The 15,162-nt window shown below is 44.8% G+C and overlaps 1 protein-coding gene across 1 annotated transcript in view; it reads right to left on the bottom strand.

The window, feature by feature from the left end:
* Positions 1 to 14,771, bottom strand: part of LOC141096427 (sarcolipin) — a 79,448-nt gene extending 64,677 nt beyond the window's left edge. Inside the window, exon 1 of the mRNA XM_073583007.1 lies at positions 14,671 to 14,771. The gene's annotated coding sequence lies outside the window, so the exon portion shown is untranslated. The remainder of the gene's footprint in view (positions 1 to 14,670) is intronic.
* Positions 14,772 to 15,162: the final 391 nt, after the last annotated feature.

Here is a 15,162-nt window from a genome sequence, read left to right as displayed (position 1 = left end):
AAACTTAGCTTTAGGAGAGCAGGAATCAGACTGGTGTCCAAGAGTCCACAGAGAAATCACCCACAGGGCAGAAAGGGCGTAGGCTGCCTTAAATCCAGTCAGTGACTCCACTCAGCCAATCGTCTTCATTAGTCCCAGGTGCCTGATAATCAGGCTCACTACCTTCCTTCACTAGAACAGGGAGTACACCAGGCCTCAGTGACGGAGGGGAAAATGAACTCACTACAGTACCCCCCCCTTGAGGAGGGGTCACTGAACCCTCAACAACGCTACCAGGGCGATCAGGGTGAGCCCGATGAAAGGCACGCACCAATCTTTTGGCATGAATATCAGAGGCAGAGACCCAGGAATTATCCTCCTGACCATAACCCTTCCACTTAACCAAATACTGGAGTCTCCGTCTAGCCAGACGGGAATCCAGAATTTTTTCTACCTCATATTCCAAGTTACCTTCAACCAATACAGGGTCCGGAGGTGCCACCTCAGGCACAACTGGCTCAACAAACCTCTTCAACAAGGACTTATGGAACACATTATGGATCTTAAATGTGACAGGAAGAGCCAAACGAAAAGAGACCGGATTAATAATCTCCAAAATCTTGTAAGGTCCAATAAATCTAGGCTTAAACTTAGGAGAAGCCACCTTCATAGCAATATTTTTTGATGATAACCACACCATATCACCAATCTTAAACTGGGGACCAATGGTCCTATGTCGATTGGAAAACCGCTGGGCCTTTTCCTGGGAGAGAGATAACTTATCCACCACTTGGTCCCAGATCTGGTGCATTCTCTCCACCACAGTGTCAACACCTGGGCAGGCAGAGGGCTCCACCTGCCCTGAAGAAAATCGAGGATGAAACCCAAAGTTACAAAAAAAAGGTGACATCAAAGTGGCAGAACTAGCTCTATTATTTAAAGCAAATTCGGCCAAGGGCAAAAATGAAACCCAATCATCCTGATCAGCGGAAATAAGACATCTCAAATACGACTCCAAGGTCTGGTTTGTTCTCTCTGTCTGCCCATTGGTCTGAGGGTGAAAAGCAGAGGAGAAGGACAACTGAATTCCCAACTTGGAACAGAACGTCCTCCAAAATTTAGACACAAATTGAACTCCTCTGTCAGATAAAATGTTCTCAGGAATCCCGTGCAAGCGAACCACCTGTTTCAAAAACAGGGGCACCAACTCAGAGGAAGATGGCAACTTAGGGAGTGGTACAAGATGAACCATCTTAGAGAACCTATCACAAATCACCCAAATAACAGTCATTCTTTGAGAGACCGGCATATCAGAGATGAAATCCATTGAAATATGGGTCCATGGCCTCCTGGGGATCGGCAAAGGCATCAACAACCCACTAGAGCGAGAACAAGATTTAGACCGGGAGCAAGTCCCACAGGACTGCACAAAATTCCTGACATCAAGAGACAAGGTGGGCCACCAAAAAGAACGACTCACCAGATCTCTAGTACCAAAAATACCCAGATGACCAGCCAATGCAGAGCAATGAACTTCAGACATCACTCTCTTCTTCCACTGGTCAGGAACATACAACTTTCCACTGGGGCAATGCTCAGGTTTGTCCTCCTGGAACTCTTGCAGAGCAAGTCTCAAATCGGGCGAGATGGCAGAAAGAACTACCCCTTCGCCTAAGATGGTAGCAGGCTTGGTCACCACAGGAGAATCAGCAAAGAAACTCCTAGAGAGGGCGTCTGCCTTGACATTCTTAGTTCCAGGAAGGAAAGAGACCACAAAATCAAAACGTGTAAAAAACAAGGCCCATCTAGCCTGTCTGGGGTTCAAGCGTTTAGCCGACTCTAGGTAAATCAAATTTTTGTGGTCAGTGAGGACCACAACTTGATATTTGGCTCCCTCCAACCAATGTCTCCACTCCTCAAATGCCCTTTCATGGCCAACAGTTCCCGATTCCCCACATCATAGTTACGTTCAGATGAAGAGAACTTTTGGGAAAAGAAAGCACAGGGATTCATTTTAGATGTTACCGGATCCTTTTGGGACAACACTGCTCCTGCACCAATCTCAGAAGCATCCACCTCTACCTGAAACGGGAGTGAGACATCAGGTTGCCGCAGAACCGGGGCGGAGGTAAATCTACGCTTCAGCTCCTGAAAGGAAGCAACCGCCTCCGGAGACCAATTCAACACATCCGCACCCTTCCTGGTCAGGTCAGTCAATGCTTTGGCAATACTAGAAAATTTTGCTATAAATTTCCGATAAAAATTAGCAAAACCGAAAAACTTCTAGAGGGCCTTCAAAGAAGTGGGCTGAACCCAATCATAAATGGCCTGTACCTTGGCCGGGTCCATTTCAATAGTTGACGGAGACAAAATAAATCCCAAAAAAGAAATCCTCTGTACTCCAAAAAGGCATTTTGATCCTTTGACATACAGAGAATTCTCTCTCAAGATCCGGAACACAATCCGAATATGTTCCACATGAGCATCCCAATCCTTGGAGAAGATCAAAATATCGTCCAGATAGATAATCAAAAATTTATCGACAAAGTCTCGGAAAATATCGTTCATGAAGCACTGGAAGACAGAAGGGGCATTAGTGAGCCCAAAAGGCATCACCAGGTACTCAAAATGTCCCTCCGGAGTATTAAACGCCGTCTTCCATTCATCCCCCTGCTTAATGCGGATAAGATTATACGCCCCCTGAGGTCAAGCTTGGTAAACCAGCAAGCACCTCTGACTCTAGAGAATAGATCCGAAATCAGGGGTAACGGATACTGATATTTAATAGTAATTTTATTGAGGACACGATAATCAATACAAGCCCTTAAAGAACCATCCTTCTTGGCCACAAAAAAAAAAACGGCACCTAAGGGTGAAGAGGATGGTCTAATATGACCCTTCTCCAACGCCTCCTTAATATAGGACCGCATAGCCTCGTGCTCGGGTACAGATAAATTGATGAGCCGACCCTTAGGAAATTTACACCCCGGGCTTAGTTCAATTGCACAGTCATAACTCCTATGAGGAGGCAAGGACGCAGACTCATTCTCACTAAATACATCATAGAAGTCCGCCAAATAGTCAGGAACCTCATGCGACTGAGGAGAGGTGGAAAAAACCGGAGCCTCACTAAAGGTACACCGGCAACCCCAACTCACCACAGACACAGACTTCCAATCCAAAACTGGATTATGAATCTGCAACCAGGGAAACCCCAGAACTACGGCATCATGCAGACCATGCAACACCAAAAATCTGCAATTTTCTTGGTGGTCTGGGGCGACCCGCATGACCAACTGGGTCCAAAACTGAGGTTTATTTTTAGCCAGAGGGGTAGCATCAATCCCCCTCAAAGGGATAGGCGTCTGCAGAGGTGTCAACGGAAATCCACAACGTTTAGCAAAGTCCAAGTCCATTAGGTTTAGCGCTGCTCCCGAATCCACAAAAGCCTTGGCGGAAAATGTGGACAGGGAACAGATCAGAGTAATCGCCAAAAGAAACTTAGGCTGAACCCCATCAACAGAAAACGTGTGTGCAAAGCGTTTCTCACGTTTAGGACAAACAGAAATAATATGTGAGGCATCTCCACAGAAAAAACACAGCTTATTGCGCCTTCTGAATTCCTGACGTTGCGCCTTAGACAAAACTCTATCACATTGCATAGGTTCAGACGTCTGTTCAACCGGTGGTAACACCTCTCATGTAATCCTGCGTTCACGTAAACGCCGATCAACCTGAATGGCTAAAGACATAGAATCGTCCAGACCAGAGGGAACAGGAAATCCCACCATAGTATCTTTTGCGGCTTCTGACAAACCCTTCCGAAAGAGAGCAGCCAAGGCACTATCATTCCAGGTAGTAAGGACCGCCCACTTTCGGAACCTTTGACAGTACAACTCTGCAGATTCTCGACCCTGGTTCAATGCTAACAGGGTCTTTTCAGCCTGATCAATAGCATTAGGTTCGTCGTACAGCAACCCCAAGGCTTGAAAAAATGCGTTCACATTAGTCAGAATAGGGTCATCTGGTTTCAAAGAAAACGCCCAATCCTGGGGATCGCCACGCAGCAAAGAGATGACAATTTTAACCTGCTGCGCGGGGCTCCCTGACGAGTTAGGCTTCAAAGCAAAAAATAATTTACAATTATTTTTGAAACTCAAAAATTTAGATCGATCCCCAAAAAATACATCAGGTGTGGGGGGATCTTTGGTTCAACAGCATGTGAACGAGCAAGATAGGCGGAAATTCCTCGCACTTCAGCAGCGAGCTGCTCCACACGATCAGACACTTGCTTTATCTCGATTGAGAGAAAAAAAAAATTCCCCCTACGGCCTCAGAGATATAGAGGAAAGAATATACACACCTTTTTTTTTTTTTTTAAACACAATTTTTTCCTGCTATTGAGTACCCCAGGATCTGCGGTTTGGCGGGTGATTCTGTTATGATTGAGTCACCGTAGGAGGCAAAAACAGAAATGCTAGCTAAGTCCAGAAAACCAGAGAAGTTGGCGACTATCAGATTGCAGACCCCTGAACCTATCAACACAACTAGCAGTAGCCGTGGGGGGTTCCTACGATGCCCTAGACCCCTCGATCACAGCCGGAGAGATACATAGGCCTAAAGAAGGAAAGGGGAAATCTAACTGCCCCAGAGCAGACCCCAAAGCAATAGGCAGCCCCCCACATATAATGACGGTGAAGCAAGATGAAAACACTTACACAGACAAAAAGACAGACTGAGCAAAGACGGGGCCCAAAAACTACCTAGATAGGAACGGATAGGAAGGCTGCTGTCTGCAATCTGCCAAAACCCTATCAGAGACAAAAGCCAACAAGCTGATATAAAAATGGCCCTGAAGCAACTAAGCTTCAAAAACTAAATCAGCACTCAGGTACTTTCAGAAGACAGAGCTAACGGAACACTGCACACTCCAGCAGGGAGTGGCAGAATCCAAAAAGCAAGAAAAACAAAAACAAATCTTAAATGCAAAAAGGCAAAACAGAAACCTTAGCTTTAGGAGAGCAGGAATCAGACTGGTGTCCAAGAGTCCACAGAGAAATCACCCACAGGGCAGAAAGGGCGTAGGCTGCCTTAAATCCAGTCAGTGACTCCACTCAGCCAATCGTCTTCATTAGTCCCAGGTGCCTGATAATCAGGCTCACTACCTTCCTTCACTAGAACAGGGAGTTCACCAGGCCTCAGTGACGGAGGGGAAAATGAACTCACAACAGACAGCCACCCTTCAACCATCGACTGTAGGTCTAAATTAAAAATGTCTAGGCCTATGTCTGACAGATGAATTAAATCTTGTCTGTACAGACCTGGGATAAAACCTTCTAATTCTAAGTGTCTATAAGAAAAACCGTTAATCAGGGGCATGAATTTTTGCAGGCCCCTATTAATACGAATTTTGTTCAAAAATTGAGCTCCATTACTTCTCCATAGCTGTCTTGGGACGATCTCTGAGAAAGTGAACGCAGTATTCGGAAAGGATTGTCTTAAGAATGAAACATCCGATCTCATTATGGCTAGTAAATCCAGCGTTCTCATTCTCCCAAGGTCATTACCTCCAACATGGAATATTACTAGATCAGGTGAAGGAAATAAAGTAACACATTTCTTAAATTCTAACACAAAACTTGACCAATTCATTCCACGTCTGCTGTGCCAGAATATTTGGATCAAAGAAGGGCTGAAAGATCGAAGTTTGGCCCTCTTCTGGGTCCAATAAACAAAAGAATGGCCGATAATCCAAATAACCAGCGGGCCTGAAATTCAAATATCATATTAATAATCATATAAATTATGGCGAATATAAATTTTATACCTTGACGACTCCCATCTGCCTACTTTTTTAATTTTTTATTTTGATAGGCCAGCCCTGTCCGCTTCTGTAGTGGCCCCAATTCTATATGAGTGGGAGGTAATTTTTAGGTGTTCTTTGCCAAGATTCCGTAAGCATTTCTTTAATAGAAAATTGAATTGAAAATTGGTAACCGGAGAAAAATCCAAGTGTAAGAAAAGGGGGCCTGCAATTTTAGGTCTTAACTGAAACCATTTCTTAAAATTTACTACCGGGTAAATAGCCGGGTCGGGGAAGCTGTCAATCTTAATTCTGCATCCTCTACCTGCTCGATCAGATTTCGATTTTCTTATGAATAAAATTAAAAAATCATCATATATCTCAATATCTGAAATCAATAGCCCAGATATAAGATTCTTTTTTGCAGATACCAATTCGCCTATACGAAGAGCGCCGAAAAAGGCGATTAAAAAGGCAGCAGAAAACAATAATGCTTCGTAAGGGCTAGAGCAGACCTTATGCAGGGAAACACAAAGGTCCTTCAATAAAGAATGAGAAATCGGGCGTCTAGAGTCAGGTGTAAAATTACTCTTTTTAAACCCTTTTAGGAACTGTTTGACTAGAAAAAAGGAAGATAGAGGTTGACACCCGAAATTTTTTAGAAAAAACTATACTCCAGAAATTGACTTGGTTATTGCCGAATAAGCTAAGCCTTTATTAACTAAGTATTCTGAAAATTTCAGGCCAGATAGTTGATTGGGTAGCTTTGAATTCAGTTGTGATATGTTACAAAAATTAATCCATTGCATCCATGCGGCCGAATATTCGGCCCATGATCTCTCGGAAAGAGAATGACGAATAAAGTAAGGAATCAAATCTGTACCAAGTCCCAAAAATCCTGAGGGCAGGGGGTCTCTTCCATATCTGCGTTTGGAACCTGTTGATAAAACATCAGCTGCTGATTTGACAATAAAGAGTCAGTCGCTATCTTCCAACGACTAGCCCCCAATTGTGCCTTAAGCCAAATATTAAATCTCAAGCACAACAATGTTAATTGCCTTAAGATTTCTGAAGCCCCTTTATTTTTTGAAGGCAAAGTGTTGATGGATATGAGGAAGCTTTGGTTTTAGGACAATAATGTAATCCTGGAGTTTTGAAGAAAAGATCCCCATAAAAAGATGCCTATGAAAACCGAAAACAACTCAATGAACAAATCATTCTTTTCTACCCCTATAGAAATCCAGGGTAGTGGTACCTTTTGCACAGTCCAATGAGACTCAAATAAAATTGCGCATCCTTTTGAGTTAACTGAAAAACAAAAGGGTAGATTCTCCGATGAAACAAAATTCGATTGCCAACAGGACTTGCCATTAAAATATGTCAAGAATCTTAACCAAATCTTGGCATCTTTCTTCAGGTCAGAACAAACTCTGACATGAGAGTTCGGAGAAGATAAGCCTTTTGAAGCTTCATACAGGCGTCTGGAAAATGGCCTGCCTGTTGGAATGATCCTGGTTGCAAAATTAAGTAGGCCCAAAAGAGATTGTAAATTTTTTAAAGTGATCTTATCTCTGCTGACAAAATTTAAGAGAGACCTGTGAAGTTTGTCTACTTTTTATGGGGGAAGCCTTGATTCCATGCTAGTAGAATCTAAGGTTATACCTAGGAATTTAATGCATCTACGAGGTAAAACTGTTTTTTCGTGTGCAATTGGAACTCCAAAATTCTCGCACAGACTGATAAAGCTACAAAGAGCTCGAGAGCAATCTGAAGTGTCAGATGGGCCTACCATTAAAAAGTCATCCAAATAGTGCAAAATGCCTACATTGCTGGTATTTTTTTTCTAAGACCCAATGCAAAAAAGAAGAGAAATTCTCGAAGTAATAGCAAGACAAAGAAAATCCCATTGGCAGGCATTTGTCAAAGAAAAAATTTCCATCGAAATAGAAACCTAGTGAATTGAACCCGTCAGGATGAACTGGAAGGAGCCTGAAAGCGGATTTGATATCCGACTTTGCCATTAACGCATTAAGGCCAAATTTTCTCAAAATATCAATGGCAGTGTCGAATGAAGCATAGTTGACAGAACATAGGGAACTGTCCACCTGGTCATTCAATGAATCACCATAGGGGAATGACAAATGGTGAATCAACCTGAAGGAGCCCGGTTCTTTTTTGGGACCGATGCCTAAAGGAGAAATCCTAAAGTTCTCAAATGGGGAGGACGTGAACGGGCCAGCAAACCTGCCCGACTTCAGCTCACTAAGAATTTTTTCTTTGGCTATATCCTTCTGAAATTTAAAAGAGGGAAGATTATCAACTATTTCGCAACCTATGCCATTGAAGGGAGGGACATGAAAACCAAAAGCAAAACTGTTAATTATTAGTTTGCTACTCTCCTTGTTTGGGTAAGTATTTAGCCAAAACAACATGTTTTCCAGTATCACCGGAGTCCGAGCTTTTTGAGTTATTATCTTTGACCATTTGTTGTTGAAATGCTTGTTTCTTAAAACATTTCGCTGAGGGGTGAGAATTTCCACAAAAGGAACATCCATGCCTGAATTTGCAATTGTGGCTCCATTTGCAAAAGGATTCATTAAATGCAAAACAAACCCCTTTTTTGATAGTCGAGTTTGTGGATTGTCTAGAAAAAGGCTGTCTTTGAGGAAGCTTCATGTTTAACCACAGTCCTACATCTTTAACCCCCCATGTCACTTGTGGGTGAACAACCAATTTCTGCCTAAATGCTTCATCGTAATGGAGCCATGCTAAACCCCCGAAATTTCTATATGCCTCAAGGATGATATCTAAATGTTGAAACAATTTACTGCCCAAGTTCGGGTATTTCTCTCCTAAAACTGCAGAATAAATCGAAAAAGCTTGTAACCAATTGTTGAAAGATTTCTGTCTCCAACTTATCTTCCTTCCTATCTGATTTAATCAGGAGTTCCCTTCGAGGCAGGAGGGAAAATAAGTCTACGTAATTGCCCTGCCATATAATATCTTTCGTTGATGCATTTAAATGGAAGCCTAAAGGTGATAATTCACATGTAAGGGCTTCCTTAAAAGTGTTTTTAGGAAGGAGTAATCTGTCATGAACAAGATCAATAGGTGTCTCACTACAAGATTTTTCTAAAGGCTGAGACGTGGGAGAGATAGCTCCACTCAAAGTCTCAGCCAGCACGCTCCTAAACATATTTTTAATATCCTGAACAGACATAGAGACATTAAGGCTCTCACCCTTCCTCGGATTACTGCTTGTCAGTGAACTCTGAGGAGCGCAGCTGGTACTCAAGCCCTCCATGTTGGGCGAGCACCGTTGAGAAGATCCCGAAGCTGCTGCGTCTTCTTCTTCCTCAGAAGACGTGTCCAGAGCTTGAGCTGTAGGCACCGGGGCATTAGAGCTCATGGCCGCCGCGGTGCTTTTACGACCGTGGCGCCCTTCTGCCCTGCTGGCAGGAACAGCTGAGTTCGGCTTCTGGTGAAGGCGGTGACTGGAATCCCGCGGTGGGCTGCGGGACTTGGTGGCTGAAGGGCGGCGGGATTCTCTTCTTCTCTCGCGATGTGACGTCCTGGAATGCTGAGGAGATGAGGACGGTGAATAGGCCGCCGGGGGGCCGCCTCCTTCTCGCGCCGGGCACCGGAGCAGCTGTGGAAGGAGAGTTTTCATCTTGTGGCTGATGTTGGGAACGCGGTTCTGAGGTAATGGGGGTAGCGTCAGATAATGCCCTGGAAGGTTTCATAGCCAGGCATTCTTTCAGCCAGTCCACACCATCCTCTTGACCGGCCCTTGTCAGCAGTTGTTGAAATAGGGCTTCCATATCTACTGAAGAATCTTCTTATCTTGAGTGACGTTCGCTGTCTGAGGTGATAACGGTTTGCACCTCACCTTATATATCACAAAAAACGACCGCCAAAATGCTTATCCACCAATAGCAAGCTGATAAAAACAGCGCCAGCTGAGACAAACATTAACCCTTTCACACCGCTTCAAAAACCCAGTAACTCAGGCCAGACTTATTTTAATCCTTCTTGAAGATAAATTTAAGAAAAAACACGGCCCGCCTGGCCATGGGACCCCCCCCCCCGTTATTTCATATGTTTCTTACGGGGGGGGGACTCACAAAAAATAACATTGCCATGCTAAGCTATAATCCTGATTCAAAAATCCATTGTTTCTTTTGGTTTGAATCTAATAAAAGTACAAGATTATTTTAAGAAAACATCAGAAAATATGCAATGTGCTTCTTGGCTTTAGTCACGGTGTTCAGTTCCCATGAGAATGTTCTGGTTATAATAATCTAACTGTGAGGCCGGTTTCACACGCCTGACATTCACGGTCCGAGTACAGACCATAATGTCCGGGACGTCCGTGGGTCTCCTGACCTAAATTCAACTGCCTCATATGCATATGTTAAGCTGTTAAAGGGACTCTGCCAGCACAGAAGGACTCAAACCAAGTACAGGCGCTTTGTGCATCATGGCGCGGCCAAATATGTAAATGCACCTTCCCACCAGCTTGTTTTCCATCTATCTCCACTCGTCTCTAGCTCTATGAAACCCAAGATGTCAATCAAACAGGGGGGTGGAGAGTCCAGGAGAACAAGCAGGTGTTAAGGCACATTTACATATTTGGTGTCCTTGTGGAAGCTGGGTCAAAACCTCAACCTATGCTGATTTGTGGATGCTGAGTCAAAACGCCAACCTATGTGGACGTTTGGTGACAACTCCAACATATATCAATGCTGGGTGACAACTGTAACCTATGTGGATGTTGGGTGACAACCCCAACATATATTATCACTGGGTGACAGTTGTAACCTATGTGGATGTTTGGTGACAAGCTCAATATATATCAACTAGATGGTGGCCCGATTCTAACGCATCGGGTATTCTAGAATATATATGCAGTTTATTTTTGAAGATTTAATAATGCACCCCCCAATCCTGATATGTATGGTTCTCTCACCCCAATCCTGATATGCATGCCACCCCTCAACCCCCTATCCTGGTATGCATGGTCCCCTGACCCCCCAATCCTGGAATGCATGGTTCTCTCTCCCCCCAATCCTGGTATGCATGGTCCTCTCACCTCTAATTCTTAGTATGCATGGTCTTCTTACTCCCCTTTCGGGGTATGCATGGTCCCCTCACCCCCCAATCCTGGAATGCATGGTCCTCTCACCCCCCAATCCTGGTATGCATGGTCCCCTAACCCCCCAATCCTGGAATGCATGGTTCTCTCTCCCCCCAATCCAGGTATGCATGGTCCTCTCACCTCTCATTCCTAGTATGCATGGTCTAATTACTCCCCTTTCGAGGTATGCATGGTCCCCTCACCCCCCAATCCTGGAATGCATGGTCCTCTCACCCCCCAATCCTGGTATGCATGGTCCTCTCACCCCTCTTTCCTGGTATGCATGGTCCTCTTACCCCCCTTTCGGGGTATGTATGGTCCCCTCACCCCCCAATCCTGGTATGCATGGTCCCCTAACCCCCCTTTCTTGGTATGCATGGTCCCCTCACCCCCCCAATCCTGGTATTCATGGTCCCCTCAACCCCCTATCCTGGTATGCATGGTCCTCTCACCCCCCCAATCCTGGTATGCATGGTCCCCTCACCCCCAATCCTGATATGCATAGTCTCCTCACCCCCCTTTCTTGGTATGCATGGTCCCCTCACCCCCTCTTCGTGGTATTCATGGTCCCCTCACCCCCCAATCCTGATATGCATGGTCCCCTCACCCCCCTTTCCTGGTATGCATGGTCCCCTCACCCCCCTTTCCTGGTATGCATGGTCCTCTCACCCCCCAATCCTGGTATGCATGGTCCCCTGACCCCCCAATCCTTTTAATGCATGGTTCTCTCTCCCCCCAATCCTGGTATGCATGGTCCTCTCACCTCTCATTCCTAGTATGCATGGTCTTCTTACTCCCCTTTCGGGGTATGCATGGTCCCCTCACCCCCCAATCCTGGAATGCATGGTCCCTTCACCCCCCTTTCTTGGTATGCATGGTCCCCTCACCCCCCCCAATCCTGGTATGCATGGTCCCCTCAACCCCCTATCCTTGTATGCATGGTCCCCTCACCCCCCAATCCTGATATGCATGGTCCCCTCACCCCCCTTTCCTGGTATGCATGGTCCTCTCACCCCCCAATCCTGATATGCATGGTCCCCTCACCCCCCTTTCCTGGTATGCATGGTCCCCTCACCCCCCAATCCTGATATGCATGGTCCCCTCACCCCCAATCCTGGTATGCATGGTCCCCTCACCCCCAATCCTGATATGCATGGTCCCCTCACCCCCAATCCTGATATGCATAGTCTCCTCACCCACCTTTCCTGGTATGCATGGTCCTCTCACCCCCCTTTCTTGGTATGCATGGTCCACTCACCCCCTTTTCCTGGTATGTATGGTCCCCTCACCCCCCTTTCCATGTAGCCGCGACCAATCAGCAACGCGGCCCTGTAGCCGCGACCAATCACTGCCGCGGCCCTGTACAAAAATAAGATTAAAAAAGAAAAAAAAGTTATTCTCACCTTCCGACGGCCTCCTGTCTTCTTTCCACGCGCCCGGCCTCGCGTTCCCAGTAATGCTTTGCGGCTTAGACAGCTGATGACGTCGGTCTTCTTTCTTGCTCTCGCAAGAGTGATGTCAGTCTTCTTTCTCGCTCTCGCGAGAGTGACGTCATCAGCTGTCTAAGCCGCAAAGCATTACTGGGAACGCGAGGCCGGGCGCGAGGAAAGAAGACAGGAGGCCATCGGAAGGCGAGAATAACTTTTTTTTTATTTTAATTCTCTTTTTTAGAGATTAAGGCCTGCACCTGCCGCTGATTGGTCGCAGCCTGGCGGCCACGACCAATCAGCGGCAGGCGCAGCTTACCGTTACAAACAGCTGCGCCTGTCGCTGATTGGTTGCGGCCTGGCGGGGGCCTGGCGGCCGCGACCAGTCAGCGGCCCGCGATTTCGGTTACAGACAGACACGATAAGGCGTTTATATATATATAGATGCTGGGTGACAGCTGTAACCTATGTAGACATTGGGTGACAACACCAAAATATATCAACGTTAGGTGACAGATGTAACCTATGTGGACGTTGGGTGAGAACCCCAACATATATCAACAGTGGGTGACAACTGTAACCTATGTGGATGTTAGGTTACAGCTGTCACCTAGCATTGATATATGTTGGAGTTGTCACCCATGGTGGACGTTGGGTGACAACCCCAACATATATCAACAGTGGGTGACAGCTGTAACCTATCTGGACATTGGGTGACAACACCAACATATCAATGCTGTGTGACAACTGTAACCTATGTGGATGCTGGGTGACAACCCCCACTTATATATTCCCTGGGTGATAACCCCAACATATATGGACCCTGGGTGCCAAATTCAATCTGTAGGGACACTGGGTGACAACCTCCTTCTATGTGGACACTTAATTTCTCCATCTTCTCCATTGTTTCTGTGCGTGTACATCAGATTGCACTCGACTGACATCCAAGTGCAGTCTGATATTTTACACACATCCATAGACTTGTATGGGGACGTGTGATCTGATTATCGGATGCACTTTCAGCATATGAAAATAATACAGATCAACACTGCCCCATAGTATAATATTGGGCCGAGTGCTATCCAATAAAACATGGGATAGCTTTCGGCCATTTGATACGCCAGTGTGAGCCTACCTTTATGCTGACATGGCGATGCAAGACACAGGGAATTGAAAGGCATGGTCCGCAATAAGCATTACAAAGAACAACATTATCTTGATTGCTCCTTTAACTTGCTTAAAACAAAACTAATACAGCCCTACAGTGTCCGTCTCCTCTACCGCCAGCTTTTCGGTTGAGTGCCATCACAATCCCATGACCCCCAACATGCTGGATTTGCACCACACAGTTAAACACCACTACATGTAATACCAAGAGATTAATAAACAGTCCAATAACTGTCATAAACAGAGGGTCTTTTCAGAGAGATCTTTTGGAATCCCCGTACTTGAAGAATTGTTTGTGCAGAAAACCTGAACAGATAGCGCTAAACCTATCAATGCCCAATGGTGTTTGTCGGCTTATACAGGGTGCTGTTAAATATGCAGAAGAACAGTACAGATTTAATCTGTCAACATATTTAATTTCTATATTCTACGTGTACTCGTTCACACCTTCCTTCCTTCACCAGACCCCCCTAAAATTGGCACAAAGACATTCAAAATTTCACCTAATCAGTACCAATGGCTCATAACCGTACACCACCAAAAATTTACCCAAACAGTATACCCCATGTTGACCTCCACCTTCTACTTCTAGCCCGTTCCGGCACATAAATTCCAAAATTTATTTTTACCAAACTTGATAAAACTGGGGAAAGAAAGAGCGCAATAGGGTCTTATCTGGGTAACAGATGAAATAAATTCAAAGGAATCTACTCACCTTTTCCAAGATAGATAAAAGCATGTAAGTCAATGTCAGCCTGCTGCACGCCCGAGGTTCACGTCCGTGACCACAGGAAGAAATCCTTTTGGATAAAATATTTGGGTTTACTGTGCGCTGCTGAGACCAAGATAAAGTCACCACGTGAAAAACTTTTTAACTCTTTATTCCCAAAATTCTCTTTGGGAATAAAGAGTTAAAAAGTTTTTCACGTGGTGACTTTATCTTGGTCTCAGCAGCGCACAGTAAACCCAAATATTTTATCCAAAAGGATTTTTTTTTTACCAAACTTATAATACGTCCAAAAAAAGTTTCCCACTTTTGTAAATGTGCTATTAAATAAACAGTTAATAAAATGCAATATAATCCAAATGTCATGAAAAAAAAGTTTAAATCTCAAAACTACAAAAAAAGCCAGGGGAAAACAAGACTTGTGTATTACCTGCAGCTCAACTCCTGGAGAGTGCTGCCGAGCTGATCTACACTTTTTGTTCCTCTCAGGGATTCTGCTCTCCGTCCTCTGGAATTCTAATTCCTGTGTTTGGACTGAAATAGTAGCAGGGAGGAGTCCTGTAGTTAATTGGCGGTGATGTCACAGGTTATAAATTGTGAGCATATCATTAGCAGAAGGTGAATGAGCTGCTGTACTGGAGACCATTCACAACTCATCTGCTTTTCATTGTGCAAATCTGAACATAACTTCAAACACTATTTTTACTTTTCTGCTATGAACCTTTTATTCCATCGCCTACTGCTATATGTCATCAGGCTACTTGTTCTGTTAAAGGGAACCTTCCACATTAAACATGCAGCCTGATCTGACAGCAGAATGGTACAGAAGAAGCTGTGCCGAAACGATTAACATAAGTTTGTGGGAAAATATTTTCTAAAACCTGCTATTTATTAATTCAATCCCTGTTCTTTTTTGGGTTTA

The sequence above is a fragment of the Dendrobates tinctorius genome, unplaced genomic scaffold (genome assembly GCF_039654945.1).
Source record: "Dendrobates tinctorius isolate UK_male_01 unplaced genomic scaffold, ASM3965494v1 ptg000075l, whole genome shotgun sequence".
Classification (NCBI taxonomy): Eukaryota; Metazoa; Chordata; class Amphibia; order Anura; family Dendrobatidae; genus Dendrobates; species Dendrobates tinctorius.
The sequence above is the reverse complement of the archived record's forward strand: the minus strand, read 5'-3'. Positions and strand labels throughout refer to the sequence as shown.